Raw genomic sequence first — 7,404 nt, 5'->3', positions numbered from 1 at the left:
AAGGCCCTCTGGAGGCCATCCCCAAGAAGAAGAAGCCATGCCGTGCATGACATCGGGAGGATGGCGTCGCGGCAGGAGCCTCGTCAGGACCAGCGCCCACTCCAGGGGCGCCTCCCTCCATCGCATAGGAAGGCGCGCCCAGCGCCCTCCTCAGGCAGTGCTCCGGGGCTCTCTTCTAGAGGGCCTCAGACCTTGCCAACCTCACGGGGGAGGTGCTTGGGCACCACATGGAGCCATTCTTCGAGGCACGTGACCCTCAGGAGAGCACAGGGCAAGGAGTGCCCACCACTCAGGAGTTCATCACCAAGACTACCCAGGAACTGCAAGAAGCAAGAGCCATGCGCGGCGACAGTCGCCCACGAGGCGCAGCTCTGCATCCTGGCAGGGATGCTGGGCTGCGTGTCTGCATCAACGTCCCAGGGCTCAACGGGGCCGTATCTCAGGAGTGTTTCTGGCCTTCCCGTGTGGGCCGCTACGAGGGCCTGCCGCATAGCTATGTTCGCATGCCCTTTGGCTTGCCGAGCGTGGCGTAAGCCTGTCAGCGCAACATGCGACGTGTCCTGGCGGCTTAGGAAGCCAGGTACCATGCCATTCTGGAGGAGATGGAGACGGTCTTCAGGGAACCTCCCAAGCCCCCAGAGCCTCCCGAGGCTTAGGGTTCTGGCGGCTCATGAGGAGACATTTCTTCAACACACGCCTTCAGTTGCACCAACTCTACTTCGTCTACAGAACCAGGTGACATCTCCCAAGCTCGTTTAGCAGGGAGCACCCCTCGGGCTACAATATTCCCAGGCCGTGTGGGTCCGTCCCTGCGGCATGTATCACTTTTGCTTACGTCTTAAGCTTACCTTGTTGGGGGCGCCCCTCGGGTTGCATCACCCCCAAGCCGCTCGGGCCGGACCCGATGGCACGTATCTTCCTGCATTTATCCAAATTGATCAGCTCTCCATGCTTAACCTGCCAACTGCTATCACCTGCTCGATTGTTGCCCGCCACGGGTCTATTCATCCTATGCAATTCGCTTGCACGTTAAAAGGGGGGCTCGTGAGCATCGTGACTCAGGAGCTCCTATTGTCTCTCTAGCCCTCACCCCCTGGCCTTGACCATGGCATTGCGACCTAGCATACCAGCGACGGCTGAGCTCAATCGAGGGCCGGGACCTGAGGACGTAGAGTGCTTGCATCTAACCGCCTTGCAGGGACATACAATCACCAAGACTCAAGACCAGGCGCAACCCTCCTTGAGGTAGGGCCTCGTGAGTCCCGCGCTGGCTCACGAGTGCCCAGATACACCTCGCAGCCCTGCCGTGCAAGCCACGTGTCTGGGCGGGGCTGTACACGCCCCAGGGGCTCCTCCCGGCGGGGGGCCCCAATCCCACACCCAAGTGGAAGCACCATGCTCTCTGCTGGCTATCGCCACTACCGAGGACCGGCTATGCCCGTGCACAAGCGGAAGCACTATGCTCTGCGCTGGTGATAAACAACTGAGGGCGGCCCCACGGTCGTACCAACCTCATGGAGCCCAGAGCTCAGCGCCCAGCCTCACCACAACGCCTCCCCTCGGTAGAGCCGCACGAGGGCTGGGCACAGGGGCTGCGCTCGAGTCACGCCCAAGCGCACGCCACCCAACCAGGTCCCCCGGACCTGGGCATCGCGTGTCCCTCCCGAGGCGTCGACGAGGGCAGGTATGGAAATTGTTTGCACGTCAAGGGGGACTCCTGAGCATCGTGACTCAGGAGCCTAACTGGTCATGTAGCCCCTCACTCCTTGGTCTGTCCTGGTCTTCGGTCGGCCCAATGGTGGTTGAGGTATGCGCGGGGCCGGGCTCTGCCGATGCAGAATGCAAAGCAAATAGGAAGGAAATCGCAAAACCTCGAAGCATATATTACAAGCATATTGTTCTCACAATACCAAATGAAAAGTCTAAATGCCTCCATGGGGCCTGATACATGTCGCAGGAATGAAACACGAAGAATAGACGCAGGTCACCCTTGGATATCGCCATCGCCTGTGGAAGGAGCTCCCTCGTGGGCAACGATGTTCTCACCTTCACCAACAGCCGCAGGATCCGCGGCGTCGCCAAACAGAGGATCGGGGACAAAGAGGCGGAACCTCCCCAGCAAGGCCTCCACTTGACCTTGTACAGCCGCGGCGGTAGCTTCGCAGTGATCTTTAGCCATAGGCTCCAGTAGCTCGTCAAGGCGAGCGCTGGGGTCGCGGAGGTGCAGATTGCTGAAGACGCGAGTCAGTGCGGCTGAAGAAAGGACGCGAGCTTCTGCCTCCGCCATGGGACCGAGGCCATGAATGACCTCCTCAAGCGCCTTCACCACGAGAGGAAGCAGCTGGGCGTGGTCGTCCTCGTCGGTGTCCAGCGGCTTCTCCAAGCCGTGCTCGTATAGTGTCTTCAGCGCCTTGCAAGACCTCTTCTCGAGATCGGCGAAGGCCACTCGGTCTTCGGCTAGGACTCGTGCCTTGGCATCAAGATCAGCCTCCCTTGTCCCCATCCACCGCTCCAACTCTTCCAACCAGTTGCGCTCGGCTGCCTGCTTCTTCCCCAGCTCCGCCAGCTCAGCATCACGGTTCTTGACGGCTTCCTCCCGGGCCTTCATCTCCTCCTCCTTCGCTTGGCGGCAGCGTACCTCTTCTGCCTGCTTGTTATGCAGGCTCTCCAACTCACCCTCCAGCAGTTGGCAACGGTCACGAGCGGCCTTGGCGTCTTTCAGCGCCGCCTCACGATCGGCAGCAGCGCTGCGGCTCCTTGCTTCTCCTCCTCGGAAGTCATAGCAGCCTGGCCCAGCACCACGCGAACCGCCAGGTCGGAGTGAAGCCAGCCAGAGGCCAACTCCAGACGCCCGGCCACCAGGCACGGGTCCGCGCTCAGGAGATCCGCCTGCAACTGGGTCATCTCCGAAACGGCACGCTCCAAGATAGCAGCAGGAGCAGAAGAACCAGGGAGTGGAGGTGCTGCGGTGGGAGGAAGCGACTCCATCGCCAGGGCTTGGGAGACTGCGGGTTCTGGAGCCGCTAGGACCTCGTCAGCCGCACCAAGCGTCGGCATCTCCGGAGCCAGCGGGGCCATGGGGGCTAATTCCATGTAGCGATGTTCCTCTTGGTCCCGCAAGGATGACCGGGCTGGGGAGATGCGGGCGCTGCTGCCTCCTTTCTCTGCGGAGGGAGGCACGCCCGCCGTATCCTCCTTTCTCTTCTTCACCGAAGATGCCGGCCTGATCAACCATGGGCGTGCATCAGGAAATAACAAGTACCGGCAGGGATAAAGCGAAGCTCGAGACACCTACCGGTCCATTGCGAAGTACTCCACCTTTCGCTTGTGAAGCTTGAAGCCTGACAGCATCTGGACCTGAAGGGCAGGCCTTCGAGCTCCAGCGGCGCGAGGCAGTGCGGAGGCAGAACCGGATCCAGCCCTAGGAGGTGTTGGGGTGGAGGCGGCACCACGGACCAGCAGCGACGACCTACCCTTCGTCGGGATTAGGGGTCGCTCCCTCTCTCCTTGGTAGGTGTCGGCTTCGGCATCATCAGGAAGGGCGCGGAGAATCTCGGCCTTGCTCAGAGGGGATGTCTCCCCCACCTCTTCCGGGGTCTTCTCCGAGTCCACCTCCTCTTCCCCCTCTCCGCGGGACTCGCCAGAAGACACCTCCATCAGTTTCTGCGCCATAGAAGCTCCCGGAAGCGCCGGCGGCATCAACCCGCGTGCATCAAAAGTCGGCCTGGAGGCGAAGAATTCCTCCCGGTCCCTGCGTTGGAACAGGGGAACGAATGCGCTAGGCGGGTACTCCTGGTTGTCCCCGACTATGAGGCGTAGGACGGCGTCGAATTCATTGACAGGCAGGTCCCCTGGCCTCAGGCGGGTCTTGTTTTCCTCTTCTTCGAGCTCCCAGAGGGGGCGTGCGCGTGCCTGGAGTGGGGCAACCCGCAGCATCAAGAACTCCCTCAGGAGCATCGCCCCCATTATCTTGGCCGCCCTCACGTTGCCCGGCTTTAGGTCAGTCATCATCTGCCCCAACACTAACGATGCCCGCTCGCCGACAATCTCCGCCTTGGGCCACCCCTTGCCCTGTCGGGGTGCCTCCGTCGGCAACACCAGGCACAGATGGGCGTGCTTGGCATCCATCATGACCCACTTGGATCGAATGTTGTCGGCTCTCTTCCCGGTGCTCCAGATCAAGTTGTCCTTGCCGCAGGCGACGAAATTAGCGCATCCAGAGGCGTGCTCGCCACTGATGCGGAGGAAGAAGAAATGGCGCAGGAGCGCCACGGACGGCATCATGCCCAGGTACGCCTCACAGTAGTAGGCAAAGATGGACATGAGGAGGACAGAGTTGGGATGGAGGTGCAACGCCTGGAGCCCGTAGTGGTTGAGGACTTCATAAAAGAAATCAGAGAAGGGACGAACCAACCCAACAGCAACTTTGCTCGAGAAGAAGGGGAAGAAGGTTCTCCCCTCAGGCTCTAGCTCGTTAGATGCAAGCCGGAGCTCCGTCTTCCCCCACTCGTTCCTCTCTCCCGCTGTCAGCAGGCACACGGAGGCGAGGCTCTTCTCCGTAACGGTGGGCGCCTCAAGAGCGGGCTCATACCAAGACGGTGCCGAGGAGGTCTTGACCTTGCGCGGCGCCATGAGCGGTAGATGCAGAGCAAGGCTGGGGCAGATCTGGAGGTAGCGGCGGTGAAGATCGAGAAAGGGGATCTAGAGCGAGGCAAGGAAGAAGCAACGAAGGCAGGTGCTGCCTGCGCCAGCCTTTTGTCAGGTCAAGCAGTTGCCGAGGCAGCATGGGGTAGCGGAGACGCCCACGTCCAATCAACCGCCACGCGTCAACCGAGGCTGCAGGCTTTTGGGGCCAGCGGTGCTCCGAACTTAACCATTGGCTTCGCCGTGAAGCCAAGCCCGAGCGCACCTTGGGCCCGGGGGCTACTGTCGGCGTTCTGGGAACGGGGGTCCCCAGACTTGCCTGCTTGCGGCCCATGGCATGGCTAAGCCAGCAGGCCATACGGCCCATCTTCGTCGACAAGGCATCCAAGACCCTCGCGAGGGTCCAAGCCTCGCGAGGCAGATGACGCAAGAACTCCTGTGGAGTAGCCTAGCCAGGCAGGCTCACGAGGAGCGGAGATATCAAGGCGGGGCAAACCTCACGAGGCCCTCGTGACGTGAGCCATGACGCACGACACCAGGCGGGCGCTAGCGCGTGCAGCGTCCTTGGTAGGCCAGCGCAGGCGAAGAGTACCGAGGCATCAGGCAAGTGTTGCTATACTGGTGCAACAAGACCAAGACCAGGAGGACGGCAAGACGAAGGTCATTGTGGAGCCCAAGACGGCGTCACCGCCAGAGCTTTTCACAGGCGAAGACCACTTTTGTCAGGGTAGCTTGTACTAGCTTCCCCCTTCAAATTGGCCCGCCATTGTTGGCTTCCTTCCCGCTCGATATTTGGGAAGAGGACCAGGGTCGATATAAGTAGAGCTAGCCACCATAGTAGGGGCATCTGATCGCATCTCATCTCATCTCATCTCATCTTAGCTTGATCAAACCCGATCAAGAGCCTACTCACAAGAACACCTCGACCTCAGGAGGGGGTTCTTCCCTTGTACTGTTCATCATCTGCCCTAGAGGCAATCCACCACCACAAACACTTGAGTAGGGTATTACAGCACAACGGTGGCCCGAACCATTACAATCCTCGTGTCTTTCTGTGTTGCGAGTTTGTCGAGTTCGTCCGCAAGATCTTACCGAGCTAGGGAGTAGATCGGTAGGAAGGAAAGACTACGCGCGCACCCTAGTGTTCAAACCTTAAGGGTTTGCCGGAACCCCACATCCGACATTATGTTTCCAACTCATCCGGATAAACACCTCAGTAGAGAAAGCCGAAAACTCACTGTCATGATGCGGCGAGAGCTGGTCAGCTATTCAGCGACTAACTACAAATCTCTTGCGATTTTTCCCGCATTATCCGAAGGACCGGTCTATGCCCGGTCAGGCGTCTACATCACCCAAGTTTGGATAACCAAGCAACACTAGGGGTTGCGCCTATAAACCTCATTGTCCATCTCCTATGGCTATGTGAGAGCGATAAAACCACATAGTCTGTGTAACGCCCTCGATGCAGTTATATCTCCCACGTGTCGAAGAACGACTTAGAGGCATAACCGCATTGAAAGCAATGTCGCAAGTGAGGTAATCATCACACAACCCATGTAATACATAAGGGAGAAAGATACATAGTTGGCTTACAATCGCCACTTCACACAATACATGAATAAAGCATTACATCATACAAATACAATCAAGGTCCGACTATGGAACCAAAATAAAAGAAGACTACCCCAAATGCTACACAGATCCCCGATCGTCCCGACAGGGCTCCACTACTGATCAACTGAAAACGGAACAACATAACGAACATGATCTTCATCGAGCTCCTCCTTGAGCTCGGTTGCGTCACCTGCTCGATAACATCGGCACCTGGAAACTGGTTTTGGAAGTATCTGTGAGTCACGGGGACTTAGCAATCTCACACCCTCGGAATCAAGACTATTTAAGCTTATAGGAAGGTAAAAGGTATGAGGTGGAGCTGCAACAAGCGACTAGCATATATGGTGGCTAACTTATACGCAAAAGAGAGCAAGAAGAGAAGGCAAAAGCATGGTCGAACAACTATGATTGAGAAGTGATCCTAGAACAACCTACGTCAAGCATAACTCCAACACCATGTTCACTTCCCGGACTCCGCCGAGAAGAGACCATCACAGTTACACACACGGTTGATGTATTTTAATTAAGGTCAACTTCAGGTTTTCTACAACCGGACATTAACAAATTCCCATCTGCCCATAACCGCGGGCACGACTTTCAAAGTTCAAATCCCTGCAGGGGTGTCCCAACTTAGCCCATCACAAGCTCTCACGATCAACGAAGGATATTCCTTCTCCCAAGGCAATCCGATCAGGCTCGGCATCCCGGTTACAAGACATCCTCGACAATGGTAAAACAAGTCCAGCAACACAGCCCGAAACGTGCCGACAAATACCGATAGGAGCTGCACATATCTCGTTCTCAGGGCACACTCGGATAAGCCATCCGTACAACTAAAACCAGCCCTCGAGTTTCCCCGAGGTGGCGCTGCAAGGGGCTCTAGTTTGGACCAACACTCAGAGGAGCACTGGCCCAGGGGGGTTAAAATAATGATGACCCTTGAGTCTGCAGAACCCAAGGGAAAGAAAAGGCTAGGTGGCGAATGGTAAAACCAATGTTGGGCATTGCTGAGGAGTTTTATTCAAGGCGAACTGTCAAGGGGTTCCCATTATAACCCAACTGCGTAAGGAACGCAAAATACGGGAACATAACACCGATATTAGGAAAACTTGGGCGGCAAGAGTGGAACAAAACACCAGGCATAAG

This window comes from Triticum dicoccoides, chromosome 4A, assembly GCF_002162155.2.
Source record: "Triticum dicoccoides isolate Atlit2015 ecotype Zavitan chromosome 4A, WEW_v2.0, whole genome shotgun sequence".
NCBI classification, from domain to species: Eukaryota; Viridiplantae; Streptophyta; class Magnoliopsida; order Poales; family Poaceae; genus Triticum; species Triticum dicoccoides.
The sequence above is the reverse complement of the archived record's forward strand: the minus strand, read 5'-3'. Positions refer to the sequence as shown.